Raw genomic sequence first — 25,438 nt, forward strand, 5'->3', positions numbered from 1 at the left:
ACGACCCGTGGCTCTACCCTTAATTCGATCACTGTGAAAACCTACGTTTCAGCAGTATAATGCACGACCGCATGTTCCTGTTCGGGCCTTTCTGGATACAGAAAACGTTCGACTGCTGCCCTGGCCAGCACAATCTCCAGATCACTCACCTATTGAAAACGTCTGGTCAATGGTGGCCGAACAACTGGCTCGTCACAATACGCCAGTCACTACTCTTGATGAACTGTGGTATCGTGTTGAAGCTGCATGGATATCTGTACCTGTACACGCCATCCAAGCTCTGTTTGACTCAATTCCCAGGCGTATCAAGGCCGTCATTACGACCAGAGTTGGTTGTTCTGGGTACTGATTTCTGAGGATCTATGCACCAAAATTGCGTGAAAATGTATTCACATGTCAGTTCTAGTATAATATATTTGTCCAATGAATACCCGTTTATCATCTGCATTTCTTCTTGGTGTAGCAATTTTAAGGGCCAGTAGTGTATTTTTAGTGAATGTTGCAACGTGATTCACGCCGCAATAGTAAAAGTTAAGCATTCTTACATTATCTGTCCGTTATCTAACAGATGAAGAGACCACCTTGAAGAAGGAGTAAATATGATCTGGTCACGTAACTTACTCACCCTCATCAGCCAGAGCATTATGAACACCGTCCTGCTATCGATATAGCAGCGTCACATGGCGAGGGATGACTGCTAGTCAGAGACTCACACGGTGCATGTACCTCCAGTGGAATTATCTGTATGTACAATGGGCAAGGCGCGTCATCTGCCTGAGTCTGACCGAGGGGCGGTTGCGATCACGAGGCGGCTCGGCACGAGCACTTCGGAAACTGCGCTTCTTGTCGGGTGATCGAGGACTGCTGTGGTAAGTGGTCGTGCGGAGACCAAGGGGAAAAAACCCCGTCCACAGCTCTTGGCGTTGGGCGATTACCCCCCATTACAGATGCCGGACGTCGTAGGGTGGGCAGGCTGGTGAAACAGGACAGGCGGCGAACTGTGGCGAAACTAACATCAGACTTCAATGCTAGACAGAGTACAAGTGTGTCGGAGCACAAAGTGCACCGAACTCTCCTGACGATGGGTGTCCGCAGCCCACGACCCGTGCCTGTGCCAATGTAAACACCACGGCGTCGTCAACTGCGAACCGTAGGCATTGGCCGTTAGCGCACTGGCAGATCGTTGCACAGTCTAACGAATACCGATATCTCCTTCATGTTGCCGATTTGAGGGTGCGAATCTGTCGTTTTCCAGGGGAACAGTTACTTCACACCTGTACCGCAGAAATGGGACATGCAGGCGGCTCCATTATGGTCTGGGGAACATTCACGTGGACATCCATGCGTCCACTGGAGCTCGCTAATGGCACCGTGACAGCCAACACGTGTCGCATGCTGGTTGCAGACCACGTACACCACATCATCATGATAGTATTCTCTCACGGCAGTGGCGTTTTTCAACAAGATAATCCGCCATCTCACAAGACCTCGTAATGAGTCGACAAAAACAGCATTTTAATTTTTTAAACAATACAGAATAGCGAAAAACAAATTTTTGGTGTCATCAGAAGCCATTAGATGGGCATTCTGTGACAGCACACAATGCACCGGCTTACTCGTTTAGTAGTACGAGCGTGTACTTTTCTGCGCGATTTCTTTGTGGAAAGTTTCTTATGCGTGACTACCAGTTCTTTCTCTTTTTTTGTAGTGGGTGCTACAAGATGCTCTGCATCCTAGGCAAGATCTCAAAGTGGACATCGTTAAAACGCGCTTGTTTTCACTGTCTGACTTGTATCGACAATGTGCTAATTTCAGATGATGAGCTGTTTTGTAATTTCGCTTATACAGTTGGATGAGAACCAGCATTACGAAACTGCTCGGCTACTTAAGGGAGCAGTCCTCTGAAAATTTCAATAATATCGTTAACCTTCTTTAGGATTAAAAGTTTATCTGGGATATCTGCCTTATTGTAGTGTTCATCGGAAGTTCACCAAAATTGCCGTTATCGAGTTGCATGACTATTTATGAAGAATTGCTTACGAAAGCGCTCCTACTGCAGACTGAACCAGCTTGTTACAAAAGCGAACGAAAACAGTATCGAGAGAGCAGAGCAGCGCCTGACGGAAGCTGTCAAACAGGCCAACAGGCCACGGCCACAGGGAAGGTGGGAGACTGCTGTGTGGGCCAGGCATCGCTGAACTCGAAAAAAATGTAACCTAATATTCATTAAATGCTTTTCTCTCAAAACTGAGTTTCTCAAATTGAGAGCTATACATATGGTTTGATCGCAATTTGATGCCGGCGCTCTAAATTGAGTTCTCTATCAGCTTACATAGTTATTTTGGGATATGTTCAAGAGTCTGTTTTCTGTGCACGCTTTTGTGGGCAAAGGGAAAGGCAAATGTTTGAACACGTCACCATTTTGTTAGAACTTTACATTCTCCTATTATCACCGCGCGACTGCTACGGTCTCAGGTTCCAAGCCTGCCTCGGGAATGGATGTGTGTGATGTCCTTAGGTTAGTTAGGTTTAAGTAGTTCTAAGTTCTAGGGGACTAATGACCTTAGATGTTAAGTCCCATAGTGCCCAGAGCCATTGAATTTGAAGCTTCGCCGTTTCCGAGTTACTCGTTCACACGTTCTGCATAATAATAATGTGCCCTTTGTCAAAGTCGCTTGTCTCAATGGATTTCCCCATTTTCAGCCCGTATCTTCGCTAGGGTGATCCTCCGTCCGCGTCTGCTCTGCTTACATACATTTGCTACCGCGTCAGGTGACAGCAACACCACCACGGGTCTTCCAACCTCGGGGTCGGCAGTACCCGTAATGTTTTGGCTCATCATATCCTTAGATTTTACACGATCTAATGGATCACTCCACACGTTCAGTTCCTCACAGAGACACGTACACTTACAGGTACGCAAAAAATGTAAGTTTTCAGCTAGTCCTCGACGTTCACGTCGGCCGCGGATAGCTTAATACCTCCTTACTTCAGCTGATCTACACTAATGTGACAAAAATCTTGGCATAGCGATATACACAAACACAGATGGCGGTAGTGTCGTCTTTACATAACGCATCAAATGGCAGTGCATTGGCGCAGCTGTCATTCTTACTCAGGTCATTTATGTCAAAACATTTCCGACGTGACTGTGGCCGCCCAACGGGAATTAGCTGACTCTGAAGGCGGAATGGTAGTCGGAACTGGACACGTGGGACATCACATTTCGAAACTCGTTGGGACATTCATTATTCCGACATCCATAGTGTCAAGAGTCTGCTGAGAAACCAAGTTTCAGACATAACCTCTCACCACAGAATGCAGTGTCTGACGGCCTTCATTTAACGACCGAGAGCAGCGGTGTTTACATATAGTTGTCAGTGGTAACAGAAAGGCAACACTGCGTGAAATAATCGCAAAAATTAATGTTGCACATGTTATTGTTGTTGTGGTCTTCAGTCCTGAGACTGGTCTGATGCAGCTCTCCATGCTACTCTATACTGTGCTAGCTTCTTCATCTCCCAGTACCTACTGCAATCTACATCCTACTGAATCTGCTTAGTGTATTCATCTCTTGGTCTCCCTCTACGATTTTTACCCTCCACACTGCCCTCCAATGCTAAATTTGTGATCCCTTGATGCCTCAGAACATGGCCTACCAACCGGTCCCTTCTTCTTGTCAAGTTGAGCCACAAACTCCTCTTCTCCCCAATTCTTATTCAATACCTCCTCATTAGTTATGTGATCTACCCATCTAATCTTCAGCATTCTTCTGTAGCACCACATTTCGAAAGCTTCATTCTCTTCTTGTCCAAACTGTTTATCGTCCATGTTTCACTTCCATACATGGCTACAATCCATACAAATACTTTCAGAAACGACTTCCTGACACTTAAATCTATATTCGATGTCAACAAATCTCTCTTCTTCAGAAGCGCTTTCCTTGCCATTGTCAGTCTACATTTTATATCCTTTCTACTTCGGCCATCATCAGTTATTTTGCTCCCCAAATAGCAAAACTCCTTTACTTCTTTAAGTGTCTCATTTCCTAATCTAATTCCCTCAGCATCACTCGACTTAATTCGATTACATTCCATTATCCTCGTTTTGCTTTTGTTGATGTTCATCTTATATCCTCCTTTCAAGACACTGTCCATTCCGTTCAACTGCTCTTCCAAGGGCTTTGCTGTCTCTGACAGAATTACAATGTCATCGGCGAACCTCAAAGTTTTTATTTCTTCTCCATGGATTTTAATATCTATTCCGAATTTTTCTTTTGTTTCCTTTACTGCTTGCTCAATATACAGATTGAATAACATCGGGGAGAGGCTACAACCCTGTCTCACTCCCTCCCCAACCACTGCTTCCCTTTCGTGCCCATCGACTCTTATAACTGCCATCTGGTTTCTGTACAAATTGTAAATAGCCTTTCGCTCCCTGTATCTTACCCCTGCCACCTTCAGAATTTGAAAGAGAGTATTCCAGTCAACATTGTCAAAAGCTTTCTCTAAGTCTACAAATGCTAGAAATGTAGATTTGCCTTTCCTTAATCTTTCTTCTAAGATGAGTCGTAAGATCAGTATTGCCTCACGTGTTCAAACATTTCTACGGAATCGAAATTGATCTTCCCCGAGGTCGGCTTCTACCAGTTTTTCATTCGTCTGTAAAGAATTAACGTTAGTATTTTGCAGCTGTGACTTATTAAACTGATAGTTCGGTAATTTTCACATCTGTCAACACCTGCTTTCTTTGGGATTGGAATTGTTATATTCTTCTTGAAGTCTGAGGGTATTTCGCCTGTCTCATACATCTTGCTCACCAGATGGTAGAGTTTTGTCAGGACTGACTCTCCCACGGCCGTCAGTAGTTCTAATGGTATGTTGTCTACTCCCGGGGCCTTGTTTCGACTCAGGTCTTCCAGTGCTCTGTCAAACTCTTTACGCAGTATCATATCTCCCATTTCATCTTCATCTACCTCCTCTTCCATTTCCATAATATTGTCCTCAAGTATATCGCCCTTGTATAGACCCTCTATATATTCCTTCCACGTTTCTGCTTTCCCTTCTTTGCTTAGAACTGGATTTCCGTCTGAGATCTTGATATTCATACAAGTGGCTCTCTTTTCTCCAAAGGTTTCTTTAATTTTCCTGTAGGCAGTATCTATCTTACCCCTAGTGAGATAAGCCTCTACATCCTTACATTTGTCCGCTAGCCATCCCTGCTTAGTCATTTTGCATTTCCTGTCGATCTCATTTTTGAGACGTTTCTATTCCGTTTTGCCTGCTTCTTTTGCTGCATTTTTATATTTTCTCCTTTCATCAATTAAATTCAATATTTCTTCATTTACCCAAGGATTTCTACCAGCCCTTGTCTTTTTACCTACTTGATCCTCTGCTGCCTTCACTACTTCATCCCTCAGAGCTACCCATTCTTCTTCTACTGTATTTCTTTCCCCCATTCCCGTCAATCGTTCCGTTATGCTCTCCCTGAAACTCTGTACAACATGTGGTTCTTTCAGTTTATCCAGGTCCCATCTCCTTAATTTCGCACCTTTTTGCAGTTTCTTCAGTTTTAATCTACAGTTCATAAGCAATAGATTGTGGTCAGAGTCCATATCTGGCCCTGGAAATGTCTTACAATTTAAAACCTGGTTCCTAAATCTCTGTCTTACCATTATATAATCTATCTGATATCTTCTAGTATCTCCAGGATTCTTCCATGTGTACAACCTTCTATCATTATTGTTGAACCATGTGTTAGCTACGATTAAGTTATGCTCTGTGCAAAATTCTACCAGGCGTCTTCCCCTTTCATTTCTTTCCCCCAATCCATATTCAGCTACTATGTTTCCTTCTCTCCGTTTTCCTACTATCGAATTCCAGTCACCCTTGACTATTAAATTTTCGTCTCCCTTGACTACCTGAATAATTTCTTTTATCTCATCATACATTTCATCAATTTCTTCATCATCTGCAGAGCTAGTTGGCATATAAACTTGTACTACTGTAGTAGGCATGTGCTTCGTATCTATCTTGGCCACAATAATGCGTTCACTATACTGTTAGTAGTAGCTTACCCGCATTCTTATTTTTTTATTCATTATTAAACCTACTCCTGCATTACCCCTATTTGATTTTGTATTTATAACCCTGTATTCACCTGACCAAAAGTCTTGTTCCTCCTGCCACCGAACTTCACTAATTCCCGCTGTATCTAACTTTAACCAATCCATTTCCATTTTTAAATTTTCTAACCTACCTGCCCGATTAAGGGATCTGACATTCCACGCTCCGATCCGTAGAACGCCAGTTTTCTTTCTCCCGATAACGACGTCGTCTTGAGTAGTCCCCGCCCGGAGATCCGAATGGGGGACTATTTTACGTCCGGAATATTTTACCCAAGAGGACGCCATCATCTACGACAAACGTATCTGCTTGGACAGTGCGGCGAAATGTGTGGTGAGTGGGCTGTGGCATCAGACGACCGACACGAGTGCGATCTCTGATGGCACGGCGTCGCTTGCAGCGCCTCTGCTGGGCTCCTCATCGTATCGGTTGGACCCTAGGCGACTGCGAAACCGTGGCCTGGTCAGATGTGTCACGGTGACAGTTGGTAAATGCTGATGGTAGCGTTCGAGTGCAGCGCAGACCCCAGGAAGCCATCAACCCGAGTCGTCCACAAGGCACTGTGCAAGCCAGCCGGCGGTGGCTTCGTATCGGAGTGTGAGTGGGCTGTGTTTACGTCGAGACGACTGGGTCCTCTGGTCCAATTGAACCGATCGGTGACTGGAAACGGTTTTGCTCAGCCACTTGGATGCCATGTGCAGCAATTCGTGGACTTCATGTTCGGAAACAAGGACTGAATATTTATGGATGACCATGCGCATTTCAGTGGGCTACAGTTGTTCGCGATTGGTTTGAAGATCAGTGTGGACAATTCGAGCGGATCAGCTGACTGCCGAGATCGCCTGACATGAATCCCATTGAACGTTTATGGGACACCATCGAGAGGACAGCCGTCACAGAACCCTGCACCGGCAACACTTTCGCAGTTATGGATGGCTATATAGGCAACATGGTTCAATATTTCTGCAGGGGACTTCCAACGATTTGTTGAGTCCACGTCATGCCGAGCTGCTGCACTTCGCCGGGCAGAAGGATGTGGGGTGCGGTGTTGGAAGCTGTCGCACGACTTCTGTCACCTGTGTACTGAGTGCTCATAACAGTACTCTATGTAAGTTACCAGCTACTAATAAGACCGATACATGGGCTGTCGGAGGTGCCGTCCTGCGATGGCGCAGTTGGCTCGTGGGCAAAAAAGTTTGACGACTAAAGGTGTAGATAACTGGAAATGAGGACAAGAAGGAAGCTGGACGAACTCAAGGTACGACGTAATAGAAGAATTTTAAAAATTCATTGAACAATGAACAAATTGTCTACGGGGGCATCTTGTTTTCATATTTGTAAGTTATCGATGTGCACGTCAGAGACAGAGAGAGTAAGTTATGTTACTAGTAAACAACTTGTGGTCTTGTTCTAGCGTAGACCTCGCCATTGCGTAGTCCGACATACGAGTATTTTAGGTGAAGTGTGGTAGGTGATGGACGTATTCAGTAGTGCCATCTTGACTTCTGTTTGTATCTGTTAGGTGAAGAAAAATTTATTGTGAAGGACAGCAAGGATGCATATCATGTAGATATTGAAAGGCAAAAGAAATATAAATTTTGAATTATCTTATTTTTTTTTAAAAAAAAGAATATAGAAGTAATTTGAGGTAAGACTGCAGCACTGCGCAGCTAGTTTGACGGAATGATTGTTGTCAGCTGGTTAACTTTGTTCATCTGTGCAGAGCTGAGAGAAAGACCGCTGCACTTCCCTGAGTCATGCATTAACATATCAACTAATTAAGCTGTTTAATATTTATTGGCATTATCTATTGACATTGTAACCTTTTCAAATCATTGTTCACTGTGCGAGACTCAATGTTATGTGTGAAGATCACGCGAAGATCTGCTCTGTCATTCTGAATACATACTTCATTCCAAGATCGTAGTCTTGGAATATTATTTCACAGTAATAGTTACTCACCCAATCTACTGTTTAAAGAAGGTTTATCATAACGCATTACCACTTTGCACCATGTGGTGTGCAGCAGTTCGAATTTTGTTTGGAAATTTTATTAAACTAGCTTAACAACTGCCAGCTTGATGTCTGCTGTCGTGCTATCGAGAAATATCCAACAATGTTGCCAGTCGCGAGGTAAGCGGCAATTTTGGTTAAGGTCAGATAATTGTTTTACATCCGTTCCGCATTTAACATAAAGATAAAACGTATTCCAATCATTTACAGCTCAATTTACGTTGAATAACAGTTTGTGGGTGTATAGCTTTGGCAATACGTAGAGTGGAAGGTAAATGTGGGCTAAATTTCATACAGAAACTTACGTATGTCGACCTCTTCTGCAAGGATAGTTTGTTGGTAATACGTAGTCAGATAGTGTTACATTTCTCGAAAGGAAAAAAAAATTACTAATGTTGTACTTCTTTTTCGGACAATTTATTTAAAATTTTGTGTTCAATTTGTGAAATTTTGTGTCGTATGACAACTATCGATTACTTTACTACGTAAACAGTTGGCATAATAGTAAAGATTTTATGTGGTATTCATTCAATGTTGAGTATCTACGTACAAGATAGTAGAGTTTTTGTTTGTTAGGTCAGTTTAGTAATTTTTTTCCCCGAGTTGACGCTAAATAACGAAAAGTGTGAGGTGATCCACATGAGTTCCAAAAGAAATCCGTTGGAATTCGATTACTTGATAAATAGTACAATTCTCAAGGCTGTCAATTCAACTAAGTACCTGGGTGTTAAAATTACGAACAACTTCAGTTGGAAAGATGACATAGATAATATTGTGGGGAAGGCGAACCAAAGGTTGCGTTCATTGGCAGAACACTTAGAAGATGCAACAAGTCCACTAAAGAGACAGCTTACACTACACTCGTTCGTCCTCTGTTAGAATATTGCTGCGCGGTGTGGGATCCTTACCAGGTGGGTTTGACGGAGGACATCGAAAGGGTGCAAAGAAGGGCAGCTCGTTTTGTATTATCACGTAATAGGGGAGAGAGTGTGGCAGATATGATACGCGAGTTGGGATGGAAGTCATTAAAGCAAAGACGTTTTTCGTCGCGGCGAGATCTACTCGTATTTACGAAATTTAAGTCACCAACTTTCTCTTCCGAATGCAAAAATATTTTGTTGAGCCCAAACTACATAGGTAGGAATGATCATCAAAATAAAATAAGAGAAATCAGAGCTCGAACAGAAAGGTTTAGGCGTTCGTTTTTCCCGCGCGCTGTTCGGGAGTGGAATGGTAGAGAGATAGTATGATTGTGGTTCGATGAACTCTCTGCCAAGCACTTAAATGTGAACGGCAGAGTAGTCATGTAGATATAGATGTAGATGTAGAAACAGTATTTCATCATGTTTGTCGCAACAGAAAACATTATGAAAATACGTCGTAATACAAGACAACAGACAGTGTTACAAAAGAAGGAGTCGGTACAGGATAAATAACCCACCTGGAGCAATTAGCAACTACCACTAGTTTACGAAATTGCACGGATCCACAATTATTGACCAATTCATGAACAATAATTAAACAGAACAAATGATGGGCAATGAACACGTAAATCCTGGAGCTGAGTGGGTCGGCGATGAGTCGCTATAGTTTAGCGAAAGTCACAAAAGTCGCCACAGTGGTGTAAAATTTTACAGTAACCAGCAGAAGATCCGCCAGAATCAGGTTTTGCGTCGATTTCTTATGAACAGGTGGGACACACAACACCTTCAGCGAGTAATGATGCTGTATCAAAAGACGTGAATCTGGCAAATTTGATGGAATCAGTTTGTCAGAGGTTTGAAAAAGCACGGAATGAAATAGTTAAAATATTCGAAAAATGTCCGGAAGAAAATAGTAAATCAGTTAGCCAAAAAATAAAATAATTAGAAAATGAAAACAGGAAATAATAGAAAGAGAACTGAATAGCGCTTAGAGAAGAAATTAAAAATGACCTGCAAACATTTCTTAATAGTTTTGATGACAGGTACGTAACCTGAGAATTGAATGCGAAAACAGGAAATCAGAAAAATAGAACAAAAGGAACAGTTAAGTACGGTTAAAGAAAGGATGGATGGCTTGACTGAAAACTCGCAACCAGCGCAGTCACGGATTCAAATGACAAAATCCCAGTACAGTTTTCAGACACAGCAGAATATCGGTCATTAACAAATTTTAAATACAACCAGGAGAACAATCAATAGGAAAAATAAGTGTTGTAGGAACACTATGAATGAAAAAGTCGAGCGTATTCAAAGAAGCTTAACCACGAAGACGAAAAGGACGAATATGACTGTTTACATTCATACTCAGAAAACTCTGTTGGCCATACACATTTATGGCGTCTAGGCCATTTTCCACGAGAGCAGTAGCACACAACCAGATGCGACAGTGAGTTGGGTAACACATAGCATTATAATGTTACTAAATTTTGACTTCTCTAGCCCAGCAAAATACTTTGAAGACATGGTACGCGGAAATCAGTAGCTATCAAATCCGTAAAACCGAAGAGCTAATTCGCATTTGTTTAACAAAGTTACCTACACATTTGAGAGACGTAATTTTGGCCGGCAGATGTAAGGATGATTTAGAAGAATTTCAGACGTTATTTCAAGAATTTGAGTTATACGGTGACAGTAGCTTAACGAGAGAACACGTCAGAAATCACAACAGAAACTATGACACCTCTGTGCCCCGTGAAAACAAAAACTATGGGAACTTCCATAATAGGCATAACCACAGAAACACTTACAGACTGGGTAATCGACATCGTCCATATGACGTAACAAATCATACAGTTGAATAATGATTATTGTCACAGATGTAATTTCCGGACCTCTGACTATGAACATAATAACAGACCTCACACGAATTGCGGTAATGAGAACAGGTGTAATCATAATTATCATAACAACCAGAATTACCACTAACACCACTCTGATTCATGTGGTAATCATGCAAATACTCATGGGCACGATTCAGGCAGATCAAATCCGCAAAATAGTCCTCACGGCAGCAATTATGCAAATAGCACCAAACATAGTCAAAACCAGCATTGTCACAGTAATCAATATAACAATACACAGTGGAAAAATTGTGGAAGGGCAAGCCCAGCGCGACAGATAGAAATACTTGAAGTCTCGTCACCAAACCCGAGAGAAATCAACGGCGAGGAGGCAGTACAGGACAGTGACTCGTGAAAGTTGTACCCAGATGATAGAACTACATGTTAACTGTTTCTAAAATATTTCTTGCATTACAGCACACAGCAACTGTTGGCGATGCTATTGCACCGCATGCCATAGCGACTTCCGTCGGGTTGCAGGCGACTTTTGACAAGAATCGGATGATTTTTGTCGCGTAGCAAACTTCATTCATCGTTAAACAAATCGAGCGATTTGTTGCTACGATGCTAACACTACACAAGTTGCTGCGAACTTGGAAATATCATCTAGAATCCGTGTAGCTGCAAATGATTTCTGATACAATGAACATTGACGGTATTTTTTAAACCAGTTCCGAGAGCATACATAGGTTACCAGCAATGTGTTGTTCGCCAGAGAAATATTTTTTGGCTGTACACAATGATGACAATACAAAGATATATAACATTTTCTACCACTTTTCATGAGGTATAACGGCTGTTCCGATGGTAATTGTGTTGCCTGGAAAGAAGAGTAATAGGTATTTTGATGTAAGAAGTTTTTCAGGATCTATTGTGGGGTAATGAAGTTGTGTTTCCTGAAGGGAAATATTTGCAATTATAGCTATGAAGTGTTGTTTATGTGGAAATAAGTGAAAGAAAACAGAGCAGTGAGTTGTTTTTTAAAGTGTGTGTTGGGACAAAGACAACAAATATGATTAATGTTGTAATAGGATAATGAGGTTTATGTTGGTTAGATACACAAGATGGCAGTTACGAGATTTATGATGCATACTATAGTAGAATGAGGCTATAATTACGGTGATTAATGTGGGGAGAGGGTAAGTGAGTAATAATTAGGGCATAGGTACTCTGTTTCTCGTTATAAAAATTTGTATGCCATGTGGATGCATTTCATGTTTGTAAGCATATAAGGTAAGTCTTTTTGAAAAGATATGATTAGATGACAAGAGTGAATGAAGGTAACACAGTTACTTCTTTGATGTGGGTCTTTATGATTATATGATGCAAATTATTTAACTTTTAACTAAAAATACAGTGTCATTTTTTCATCGGAACAACGTAGCATTTGACAGTTACGCAAATTTTACAGTAATTCGAGAACTGTACGTTTTTGTCTCCATTTGCGCATTAAAAATGTTTTGCAAAGATCTGGACCAGCACAAACGCTGCTCTGTACCGTGACACGCTGTCTCAGCACTGTTTGTGGCTTTTCCTTGTGGTGGCTCCTATTTTCTTGCTTATACTGATGAATAACATTTTTTTCTGATTTGTATATAGTTATTTGCACTCAAAATTTAACTTCTACTGAATTCTGTAGAACTAATTATCCTTTTCTTTGTCTAACAGATAAACTACGTATGTATGAAGCGATAGCATGACAATGTTGTCCATCACTCTACGTGTTTGCGAATTTTTGGAATTGAAGATGAAATTCATGACTCGCGAGACAGACAGTCTACTTAGAATGAGGAGGGGGGGGGGGGGGGGCAATAAGAGAAATGAGGTGCAGGAAGTGTGTGGGATACTTTTCAACTTTATTCTTTTTGTCATGGCAGAGGATAATATTCTTTTTTATATATTTTTCTACGAACATGTTTGACATTTCAGACTATACGTCTTCTTGTATTTACATATGATCTCACATAATAATATGCATCGCTTTAACTTAAGGAATTTTCAGGTTGGATTTGCCTCTTACACTTTTGTATTTGTTGAGTTTCTTTATAATGTATACTCTCTGTATAAATTGTTACAATAGGATGTGGCGCCATTAGTACAACAATTATGTTGAGTTTAGTACTGTAGTGAGCCCTCATAAGACATGAAAGATTTGTAAGAAGTCATGAAAGACGTTAAGGAGGAAGCAAAAGAAAAAGGTAAGAGAGGAAATCGTACAATATAAACATGAGCAAACAAATGGTGACGAAGAAGAATTTGTGATGAAATAATCTGGTTAATCAGGTAGGGTAAATATCGGATGAAATGTGATTAGGTAGGGCAAAGATGACAGATGGTTAAGGAGGGCTGTGGAGCTAAATAACGTGGACTCATAAGAATGTATGAAATATATGGCAGAAAGAAGCAGAGAGATAAACAGTTGTATTTTTTGGAAGTTTGATGAAATTATAGGTAAAATAATTAAGAGGTGCACAAACTAAAGGATGAAATATAACTAGATATCGTTTTACTTACTGACTATATTAGCTATAGCAATAGACTGACGTTTGACTGACTCCAAAAGCATTCTTGGATGTGACACTTGGTTACTCACGAAACCATGTTTATGTATTTGTGTTCTCCTTACTTGTGTGTGTGCGTGTGTGTGTGTGTGTGTGTGTGTGTGTGTGTGTGTGTGTGCGTGACCATTATCCTCATGTGTTATCCTCATATGTCTCTTTCTACTTTACTTCCTATACTTTTGTCGGTGAACATGTGTACATATTTATTTGAATAGATTTAGAATTTTCTGTAGGTCATTCGGTATACATATATTAATTGTTTGTTATCATGAGTATTACCGTACCCTGTTTCAGAGGGTTTATTTATCTGGTGTTTCTGTGATTCATTGTTGTAAAACCATGAAAAAATCTTGTTGCTCGTGTCTTAATATAGGTAATTGTATAATGTAAATGTGACAAATTGTGACTGATTTACCATGCACCACAAACAATAGAGACTTGCCAGGGCAGAAGAAATACGTCTGTATGTAATGGAACATTCTCTGCCGAATGTTAGTGTATTTCACCTATACAAGCTGCAGCTGAATTTTATATGGAAATCTTCGACACTGAAAGATGGCTTTGGAATTATCAATGGATCTACAGCCTGCTTACAGTTGATGCTACTACTTACTTTACTGTTTCTGCATGTTCGGGGTTGACACCTGAGATCTGTGCTTAGCCTCACTGCTTCCACGTAAGTTCCCACAACAGTGACAAATTGCAATTAGATCGAGAAAATTTGGTCGTTTGTGACAAGAACACTCTTCTATCTACTCTCATTGTGCAGAATACTGCTGCCGTATGTACTATCATTCAGAAATGTGGCTCTTGTGTGATATAGACATTCTCTAACCTACTTCCTGTGTGCTACGAAAACAGAGTAGATCACCAATACTACTTACTACAATACAAAATGTGACATATAAACTTTCAAAGTAGCCCTGTACAGAACGTTTTCATAGACAGCATACAAAATGATAGCGTATCTGTGGTGAATTCTATTGATTACTTCACTCCCATGTTCTTGAATTTTGTAAATAATTTTTACTCATAGTTCTTTCTTTTTGTGAAGCTATTTGTCTCTCTGTTTTTGTAACATGTTTTGCATGGTCCTATCCATAACGTTCAGAATTTTGTCATGGACCCATTCCTATCCGAAATGACTTTCATACCAAATTCTTCTCGGAGAAGGTGGAGGATATGTAAGGTGGACCCGCATTTTGATTTTTGTAAGTTATCGGAGTTCACCTCAGAGAGAGAGAGAGAGAGAGAGAGAGAGAGAGAGAGAGAGCAAGTTACGTTAAACAATTTTTGGTTTTGTTGTGGCTCAGTCCTTGCCCTTGCATAGTCTGGTATATTCTCGGTTATATTGTGGTGGGTGCTGGACGTATTCATCGGTGCTACGTTGACTTGTAATTTTATCTGTTAGATGAAGGAAATAGTTAATAAAGAAATTTTTTTTGTAGAGAACAGCAAGGATGGATATGATGTATATATGGAAAGGCAAAACGCAATATAAATTTTTAATAACCTTATTGTTTAAAAAAAAAGAAAAAAACAGAGAAGGAGATTGAGGTAAGACTGCAGCACTGCGCAGCTAGTTAGAAGGAATGATTATTGTCAGCTACTTAACTTTGTTCACTTGCTCAGAACTGAGAGAAAAACCACCCCACTTCCCTGCGTCATGCATTAACATATCAAGTGATTAATCTGTTTAATTTTTTGATATTATCTGTTGACTTTGTACCTTTTCTAAGTCATTGTTCAGTTTGTTAGGTTCGTATTGTTCAGACCAGTGTTATATGTGAACATCGCGCGAAGATCTACTCTGTCTTTTTGAATAAATACTTCATTCTAAAATCGTTGTCTTGGAATACTATTTCATAGTCATAGTTACTGTCCCCATCTCGCTGTTTAAAGGAGGGTTATCGTAACACACTGCCACTTTGCAGTCTGTGGTATGCAGCAGTTCGAATTTTGTTTGGAAATTTTATTTGAAAATAGAAATCTGGCTTAGCCGCTGCTTGCTTACTGTTTGCTGTTGTGCTTTCGATAAATCTGCTGAAATGTTCGAGGAAAGTGAAAATTTTGATTACGACTAGATAATGGTTTTACTTCTGTTGCACATTTGGTATAGAGACAAGTTGTATTGAGAGCAGTTACAGCGGAATTCAAATGAGGTTCTGTTTAGTCACAGGATAGCACACGAGTTTAAGTTGGATAACAACTTGTTGGTACATAGTGTTGGTAATACGTAGCCTTTTATAGAGTAGCAGGTAAATTTGGTCTAAATGTCGTACAGAAATACGTAATGGGGAACTTACAGTGTTATAAAGAATAGGTGATTATAGATGTGCGTGGGAAACACTTATTACAGTACGGGACAACTCAGACGTATGACTGTGGCGGCATCAAGCTGCATTTCACTTGTTGCTGTAAGCATATGCAGTGTGTCAAGACAGGCAGCCCCTGTGGTAGAATGCGCTAAACAGTATACAGAACGCTGTGTCGTGCGAACAAGACGCAGTCAGGGCAAAAGTACCACAGGCGCAAAGGTGCGAGCTCGTGCCAGTGCCATAGAGCCTCGCCACTTGCGCGAGTTCGGACGGCGCTGGGGATGAACATATCGACTTGGCCTCGGCCAACTGCCGACCGAATACAATCCGCCAATGACCGGACGACAACGGACACAAGCCTACTCGGAAGATCTCGCCACAGTTGGTTACAGATCATAGTCTAGGGCTGACTTAGAGACAGGGAACGTCGTTTAGTGAACCCTTAGAAGTGAACGTACAGTTGTTGTAAATTGCATTTCCTATGTACCGTGAAGTTTACCTACGATTATTTACACTTAGCCATCGAGTGCTCTTTTTTGTGTTATATTAGCGGGTGATCAAAAAGTCAGTATAAATTTGAAAACTTAATAAACCACGGAATAATGAAGATACAAAGGTAAAAATTGACACACATGCTTGGAATGACATGGGCTTTTATTAGAACAAAAAAAAAGAAAGTATTGCTAGACGCGTGAAAGATCTCTTGCGCACGTCGTTTGGTGATGAGCGTGTGCTCAGCCGCCACTTTCGTCATGCTTGCCCTCCCAGGTCCCCAGACCTCAGTCCGTACGATTATTGGCTTTGGGGTTACCTGAAGTCGCAAGTGTATCATGATGGACCGACATCTCTAGGGACGCTGAAAGACAACATCCGACGCCAATGCCTCACCATAACTGCAGACGTGCTTTACAGTGCTGTTCACAACATTATTCCTCGGCTACAGCTATTGTTGAGGAATGATGGTGGACATTAAGCATTTCCTGTAAAGAACATCATCTTTGCTTTGTTTTACTTTGTTATCCTAATTATTGCTATTCTGATCAGATGAAGCGCCATCTGTCGGACATTTTTTGAACGTTTGTATTTTTTTGCTTCTAATAAAACCCTATGTCATTCCAAGCATGTGTGTCAATTTGTACCTCTCTATCTACATTACTCTGTGATTTATTCAGTTTTCAAATTTATGCTGACTTTTTGATCACCCGGTACATGCAGTGTTGCAGACTTCGTTTTTCAACTAGTCACAAAGATAAGGAAAACTTTTAACTCATTTGTGTGACTTTGTTACTAATTTATTGGAGTGTTGTAGAACCTTCGTTCTCCTATCCTGTTACCTGACTCTGGGGCATAGCTGTGTAATAGTGGCAGGGAGAAATCGTCTTAGCGGTGTACCGCACCAGAAGCCGTTTGACGAAGTCACAAACTCGGCCCACCGTAACGATAGTGGCATCTCGGCCCCCACGGCAGTAGTGACGAGGCCGTTACAAGACTGGCGACGAAGATTTACAAAACAGGTGTCGGGTGTAAATAGGTAAGTAGAAATGAGAAAGAGGATAGCGAAAGACGGCGGCAGCATCGAACCGACAGAAAGACTTGGCAGCTACGCAAAGCTGTTGACAGAGTAGTCGCGGTTCTTGTTACGGCAGCAGAGCGCAGGCGCGCTGCGGCGGCCGGCGCGCCCAGCACAGCGCGGTACACACCTTCTCCTCCTCCGGCAGGACTCGCGGACACAACAGACGCCGCACGACGCTCGCCGACTCCCGGCCACGCGCCGCCCGCCTCGCGCTTAAGTACCGGCGCCCTGGCGGCAGCGGGCGGCGGGGACGGCGGGGGCGGCGGGGGCGGCGGCGGCCGGCGGAGGCGATGGCTGGTCGCACTTCTGTTCTACGAGGGACGTCTCTGACAGCAATTTCAGTTTTGTAACGGGGGGGGGGGGACTGTTTATTAAGAAACAACAAACAGTCCCCCCGGATGCAAAACAGAAATTTTTATCTCATTTATCCTCCAGTGACAAGTGTCAATACGAGGCATCAGATTGGCTGGCAAAATAGGGTGTCGAAACACACAGGTTGCTGCCCATACATACGTCCAGTAGGAAACAACCGTGGTCACAATTAAGAATAACTTTGTGCGGTGTACGACGTAGAAATCGTTAAGTACAAGTGAAATCCCGTCCAAACCGTGTGAAAGCCCCAGCAGGTAGTCGGTTGTGGACGGCGCCGCATGTCTCACAAGGACGCCGCGCGAGGATCTTTTAAACATTCTGACAAGGATAACTGCTTGATGGGGCTTTCGAGCGGTTTAGGCGTGGCTTCCCGTGTATTTAACAACTTCTAGGTCAGACACTGCACACTAGTTTTTTTTTTTTCTCAAGTTGAGAGCACGATGGTTTACTGCTCGGAGATTTGTATGCGCAGTATCCTGCGTGCTTAACACCATATATTGCCACTCAATTTGTAGATCCCTGGTATAAGGAGAAACCTGCGACTGGCGGATAAATGAAATAAAAATGCAGCTTTGCAACCGAGACTGTCTGGTCTTTCATATTGTTACCACTGGTTACTGTACTACAACGCCATCCACTGGAAAAAGTTGTATTACTCTGTAATTCCTTCTGTACGCACGTTTAACACACGCACACGAGAACAAATCACCAATATCCTCTCATTTCAATAGCCACAAATCAAATTTTGGCTGCAATCAAAAATAATAAAACACAAAACATTATAAAATTATAAAACACGAGAACATTGTCTACAAGCCAACTGTATGTTGTATGCACGTAGACAACAAAACGAATCGGGAATACCATTCCAATTTACACGGCCATGTATGCAATTTTAACATATGGCGAACACTACGACATACGATAATAAAACGTTGTATGCCTGTCAAATATACGGGAGCGTGCACGGCAGACTCAGCAGCAAAAAACAGCGCCCACTGTAGCCAAACAGGCAGAAAAATCGGACCATTTCACAATAACAGCGGCGGCCGGAGTAGCCGAGCGGTTCTAGGCGCTATAGTCTGGAACCGCGCGACGGCTACGGTCGCAGGTTCGAATCCTGCCTCGGGCATCGATGTGTGTGATGTCCTTAGATTAGTTAGGTCTAAGTAGTTCTAAGTTCTACGGCACTGATGACCTCAGAAGTTAAGTCCCGTAGTGCTCACAGCCATTTGAACCATTTTTGAACAATAACAGCAGGAAAACCTGAGCAAGGTGTATCAGACGGAGAGCGTAGGTCACCGGTTCAGGAGATGCGAACTACCTGACGGTGACTCTATATTTACCCATGCCCCGTCTGCTACGGAATGCTTAATTTACGACACACATTATGGATCCGACCGAACGTTAGAATCACAGTGACAGCATGTGGATACCAACAAATAAGAGGCACAAACGCTATAAAACTTTTGAGAATGCACTTGTAACGGCTCGTTAACTACTATTCAGGCTTATGTGAGAATGAAAGAACAGTTTTACATAAAAGGCTTGCGTTTTTATAAAAACTGCTTTGACCAAATAAGGGCTGAACATCATTCGTATGAAGATTTTTACTGAGACTTGTCAGCAAAATAACAATCTTACTTAACCCAACAGGCCCTTGGCATATTGAGACTAAACTTTTAAATGAAATAAAATTACTTAAGAACAGTTAGTGCTAATTGAACAAAAAGTTAGTACCAAATTTTAAATTTACAACAAATGTTATTCTCTTTCCAAAAATATATAAACCTTGTTTGCCACCGCCTACTATTGTTGAAATATTTACAGCAAATTTTAATAAAAGAAACAACGTAATGTTTCACCAATTAAAGTTACACAACAATCTCTTCGAAAGTTTTGTGAAAACAATATTGAAATCGGTAGACCACAAACATTTTTAGAATGTGTTCGGCGAAAATAAAACATATTATTGAGGTTTACGTAAGGAGGAGTTGATTTAAAAGGAAACAAAGAAAGTTAGAGCTGCTAGATTTGAAACCACCACACTTCGGTCAATGTGGTCCGGACGAACGGTCCTGAAATTACTTAGGGCACTCCGATTACACTGCTCACCACAGTCTGGAGCCGAGTGACCGCTACGGTCGCAGGTTCGAATCCTGCCTCGGGCGTGGATGTGTGTGATGTCCTTAAGTTAGTTAGGTGTAAGTAGTTCTAAGTTCTAGGGGACTGATGACCTCAGAAGTGGCCAAGGCAACCATACCCACTTACACTTGATAGTAAAGAAGTCCAGCGTCCAACCGAGCTTGAGCTTCGAATCACGCCACGAGGCGGAAATGGGAGCACTGTCGCGTGAGTCGGAAAACACAGGTGGAAGGAACACTCGAACGGTTTGCTGGTGAACCTCACCTACGGAAACAAAAATTTAGTTGGAAGTATAACCCACAAAAACATAAGCAATAAGACTTGTCCCGGTGAGGCGTACAAACCTGCGTGCTTGAAATAACCAAAGAAAACAACTTCATTTAGCACAAAAGTTATTAGGCAAGAAGAAATGCCCTGTACATCACAATTAATGATAACGAAAATACAAGAAATTTACAAAACCCCAATAATTTAAAGCACACAATGAAATTATGACTGTATGACAATTACCAAACGTAAGCGATTACGTTTCGAAACTAGCAACGCCTGGCCAGATACAGCAACAGGCAGAAACTGCAACAGGAGTCCGATACAGAAGCGGCGGGAAGCGAACCAGTCACAACCATCACGCTCACAGCAGGTTCGAAGGTCAGTGTTTACGAAGGCCGTGTGGTCTCGGCACGAAGCAACTAACTAAAAATAGCTCACCGAGCGTACAAAACCGCTGCGGGACAGCAAACAGTGCAAAATTTGGAGCCCGTCAGAAGACGTGTGGATGACGACGACCCATCGCTGGCCTCAAGACCTGGTCGGCCACAGTAGTAATGTGTCCACTCCAGTTTCCGGTGCAGCTCCGTCGGTCAGCCAGACCAGCTCGGCAGTCACGCGGGCGGCAGAACAGACAGCCTGCCCGGCGCCCCGCGGGTCAGACCTGTGCTGTCCGCCTGCCTGCCTTACTGGCAGCCTGTGACCCGGGAGAAGACAGGCCTCCACAACACTCGCGGCAAGCGTGCCACGCCCCTTGCACGCCGAGGACTGTGTTCCAGGAGACGTGGACCGAGCGAGCGATCTCGCAACGGTTCATAGTCTTTTGCAAATACACTCCTGGAAATGGAAAAAAGAACACATTGACACCGGTGTGTCAGACCCACCATACTTGCTCCGGACACTGCGAGAGGGCTGTACAAGCAATGATCACACGCACGGCACAGCGGACACACCAGGAACCGCGGTGTTGGCCGTCGAATGGCGCTAGCTGCGCAGCATTTGTGCACCGCCGCCGTCAGTGTCAGCCAGTTTGCCGTGGCATACGGAGCTCCATCGCAGTCTTTAACACTGGTAGCATGCCGCGACAGCGTGGACGTGAACCGTATGTGCAGTTGACGGACTTTGAGCGAGGGCGTATAGTGGGCATGCGGGAGGCCGGGTGGACGTACCGCCGAATTGCTCAACACGTGGGGCGTGAGGTCTCCACAGTACATCGATGTTGTCGCCAGTGGTCGGCGGAAGGTGCACGTGCCCGTCGACCTGGGACCGGACCGCAGCGACGCACGGATGCACGCCAAGACCGTAGGATCCTACGCAGTGCCGTAGGGGACCGCACCGCCACTTCCCAGCAAATTAGGGACACTGTTGCTCCTGGGGTATCGGCGAGGACCATTCGCAACCGTCTCCATGAAGCTGGGCTACGGTCCCGCACACCGTTAGGCCGTCTTCCGCTCACGCCCCAACATCGTGCAGCCCGCCTCCAGTGGTGTCGCGACAGGCGTGAATGGAGGGACGAATGGAGACGTGTCGTCTTCAGCGATGAGAGTCGCTTCTGCCTTGGTGCCAATGATGGTCGTATGCGTGTTTGGCGCCGTGCAGGTGAGCGCCACAATCAGGACTGCATACGACCGAGGCACACAGGGCCAACACCCGGCATCATGGTGTGGGGAGCGATCTCCTACACTGGCCGTACGCCACTGGTGATCGTCGAGGGGACACTGAATAGTGCACGGTACATCCAAACCGTCATCGAACCCATCGTTCTACCATTCCTAGACCGGCAAGGGAACTTGCTGTTCCAACAGGACAATGCACGTCCGCATGTATCCCGTGCCACCCAACGTGCTCTAGAAGGTGTAAGTCAACTACCCTGGCCAGCAAGATCTCCGGATCTGTCCCCCATTGAGCATGTTTGGGACTGGATGAAGCGTCGTCTCACGCGGTCTGCACGTCCAGCACGAACGCTGGTCCAACTGAGGCGCCAGGTGGAAATGGCATGGCAAGCCGTTCCACAGGACTACATCCAGCATCTCTACGATCGTCTCCATGGGAGAATAGCAGCCTGCATTGCTGCGAAAGGTGGATATACACTGTACTAGTGCCGACATTGTGCATGCTCTGTTGCCTGTGTCTATGTGCCTGTGGTTCTGTCAGTGTGATCATGTGATGTATCTGACCCCAGGAATGTGTCAATAAAGTTTCCCCTTCCTGGGACAATGAATTCACGGTGTTCTTATTTCAATTTCCAGGAGTGTAGAAATCATAACTTGCACGTTTTGGAAAGAAACTGAAGCCACTAAATTACCCTCCGGAAAAAATGCAGATTCCTGTATTCGAGTAGAGTAACGTACTATCGTGTTCAAAAGTATCCCAACGACCTGCATTGCGTTTCGCCTGATTTGTATGCAACACACTTAACGTTACTGTCTTGCAGGTCCTCTGCTCTCTTTTCGATACACTCGTTTGACTATACAAAATGGCTACTTCAAAAGGCCACAACACATAACTACTCTCTACGGATACCATTGCAGATACAAATTAATATCACGGTAATGCAAATTTCGGAAAACATGTTAGTAGATATGACACAACTATTATGCTTGAAAACTCAAATTTATTACGGTGAATCACATTCGGAAAACCAAGTTTCAGGTTAAAACTATTTTACCAGAATTTTTGTAGTGACTGCACCCTGCACCCGGCATTCTTAAATACTGACCTTCGTACCCGCTGTGAGCGTGATGGTTGTGACTGGGTCGCTTCCCGCCTCTTCTGTATCGGACCCCTGCTGCAGTTGTTGCCTGTTGCTGTATCTCGCCAGTAACTGTTTTTTCTGTTAACTAACTACGAATATCTTAAATATTGTTTCAGTCACAAGTAACAACGTGTGCTCACGATTCAATTTGAAATGACACGGCATAAAATTTTTTGATGGACGGGGATTCGAACCTATTATCTAACTGGACTGTTAACCAAACGCAGTTCAATGTTAGAAACCGTAATTTTTCACCAATAGCGAACAGGCTGAAACTGAAATGATAACATGAAATTTTTTTAACCTATCAGGATTTCAACCCAGTACCTATCGCCGTTGACTTCTAGTCACGAATAGACGTTAAAAATCGGTTTATTTCACCGGTAGTGAGGTGTGCACTTGTCTGAAATAAAAATAAAATGACGTAAAGTTATATGCTGAGTGGGAATCGAACCCTGGAACCGCCGGCCGGTGTGGCCGAGCGGTTGTAGGCGCTTCAGTCTGGAACCGCGCATCCACTCCGGTCGCAGGTTCGAACCCTGCCTCGAGCATGGCTGTGTGTGATGTCATTAGGTTAGTTAGGTTTAAGTAGTTCTTAGTTCTAGGGGACTGATGACCTCAGATGTTAAGTCCCATAGTGCTCAGAGCCATTTGAACCATTTTTTGAACCCTGGAACCGTCGAACCCTGGGAACCGTCGTTTACCACACACGAAGAGACTTTGACTCTCGAATTCTTTTCACCTGTGACTAATAGTCATATGTTTGAACCTGAAATGATACGACGAAAAGTTCTGTGTCTGATTGAGAGGTGTTGAAAATCATAACCATTTGTCTCCTGTAATATGGTGTGAGCATGCTACAAGTTGAAATGAAACAATGGAAACTTTTGTGTCAGATCAGGATTCGAACTGAAACACTCCCTCCTTGTGGAGATCTCGAGGAGTTGGGAATCTTGGGGAAACAGTGGTACTATGAAACTACGTCATCGCAAATGCGTCAAACCCAGCAAAAGGAGAGATCTGAGTTCGAACCCCATTCCAGCATCAATATTTTCAGTATCTCAAGTCCTGATACAATATGAAATAAGTGATCGTCGACCCTACACGACAATTCGCTTATTAACAATAATGTAAACAACCTCGTGTACGAAAGCAAACTAGCGATATAGTTGCTGCTTAGTGTGATTACCGTCTTTGTCGTGCTCCAGTTTTCACTGACTCCCTAAAGTAGATAGTGAAGAGACATTTTTAATGCGGTTTTAGAACCACGGTACAACTCTACTTCGTTCTGCGTTATGAGTGGTTGCCTGATGTGTGAATCGAACCTGGACCTCAGGCATACTTAGCTATAGTCATTCCAGTATACCACCATCCTACACAGAGGATTAGTTCATGATCGCTTCGTAAAGAAGAATATTCCACGTTCTCAAAGGGTTGACTGCAACCTGCTCGATAAATTCATTTCTTGTTTGTCCACATCGACATTCACTGCCTGTTAGTAATGGGGCAAGGGGGAATTCTGGCACACTTTGCATTGTTTCCAGATGTATTCAAGATGGTGGCGATAACATCATCCAAGATGGTGGCTGTGACATCATCCAAGATGGTGGATATTGCTGGGAAGATAGGTCAATTGCGCTACCTCCACTAATCTAACCTGCGCTACCTCCACTAATCTAACCCCCTCCCCTCCCCCAGAAAAATGGCGGGAACCATAAAATTTCGGGTGTGCAGCCGCATGAATTTGACTTCTTCTAATATTTTGGTTGAATATCGTCCAGCCATCTTCAGACTGAGTCACCTCGGCTCACTCTGAAGATGGCTAGACGGTTTTCAGCCAAAATATTAGAAGAATAAGTCAAATTTATGCGGCTGCAAGCCCGTAATTTTACGGATCAGTATTTGCACTGTGAAAATCAATGGCAGGAAGTTAAAATTTCAGCAGGATAATGCATCATACCATGGTTATCTCTACTAAACTTACTCGCAGGGAGATAGGTCACTTGGGCTATCTCCACTAACCTAAGTCATCTGACGGCCACCTCTTCCTAGTAACTGGCACCAAGTTGAACTTTGGTTCTAAAGAAAGGTCAATTCGTGTATCTCTACTAAGCTAAGAAAATGGCGCGAAAGAAAGGACTACCTCCACTAACATAAGTCACCCAACCGCCACCTCCTCCTGGGGATTTGTGGTAAAAGGACTCGACTAGTGTTGTACATAAGTCCTTATTATTTTGCATGCACCAGTTTTTATTTAAACAATTTCATGCAGTACAGCCATCCAGTGTGTTCACCATGAGGTCCGGACTCCAACTGAGCTAGTACACACTACCACCAGCAGAGGGCACTATCGTTCATGATGACAGACATGATGTCAGCTGATGACGCAAGTACCGTTATCCAAGATGTCGGAAAACAGTGTGTTCACCACGAGCCCCAGGGGGTCTAGTACATAGTACAACCACCAGAGAGCGCTGTCATCCGT

At 43.1% G+C, this 25,438-nt stretch overlaps 1 protein-coding gene across 1 annotated transcript in view; it reads right to left on the reverse strand.

Annotated features, from left to right (window-relative positions):
* LOC126262713 (cytochrome P450 6k1-like) overlaps nucleotides 1-17,639 on the reverse strand; it is a 145,733-nt gene extending 128,094 nt beyond the window's left edge. The window contains exon 1 of the mRNA XM_049959497.1: nucleotides 17,542-17,639. The gene's annotated coding sequence lies outside the window, so the exon portion shown is untranslated. The remainder of the gene's footprint in view (nucleotides 1-17,541) is intronic.
* Nucleotides 17,640-25,438: the final 7,799 nt, after the last annotated feature.

Source organism: Schistocerca nitens, chromosome 6, assembly GCF_023898315.1.
Source record: "Schistocerca nitens isolate TAMUIC-IGC-003100 chromosome 6, iqSchNite1.1, whole genome shotgun sequence".
Taxonomy (NCBI): Eukaryota; Metazoa; Arthropoda; class Insecta; order Orthoptera; family Acrididae; genus Schistocerca; species Schistocerca nitens.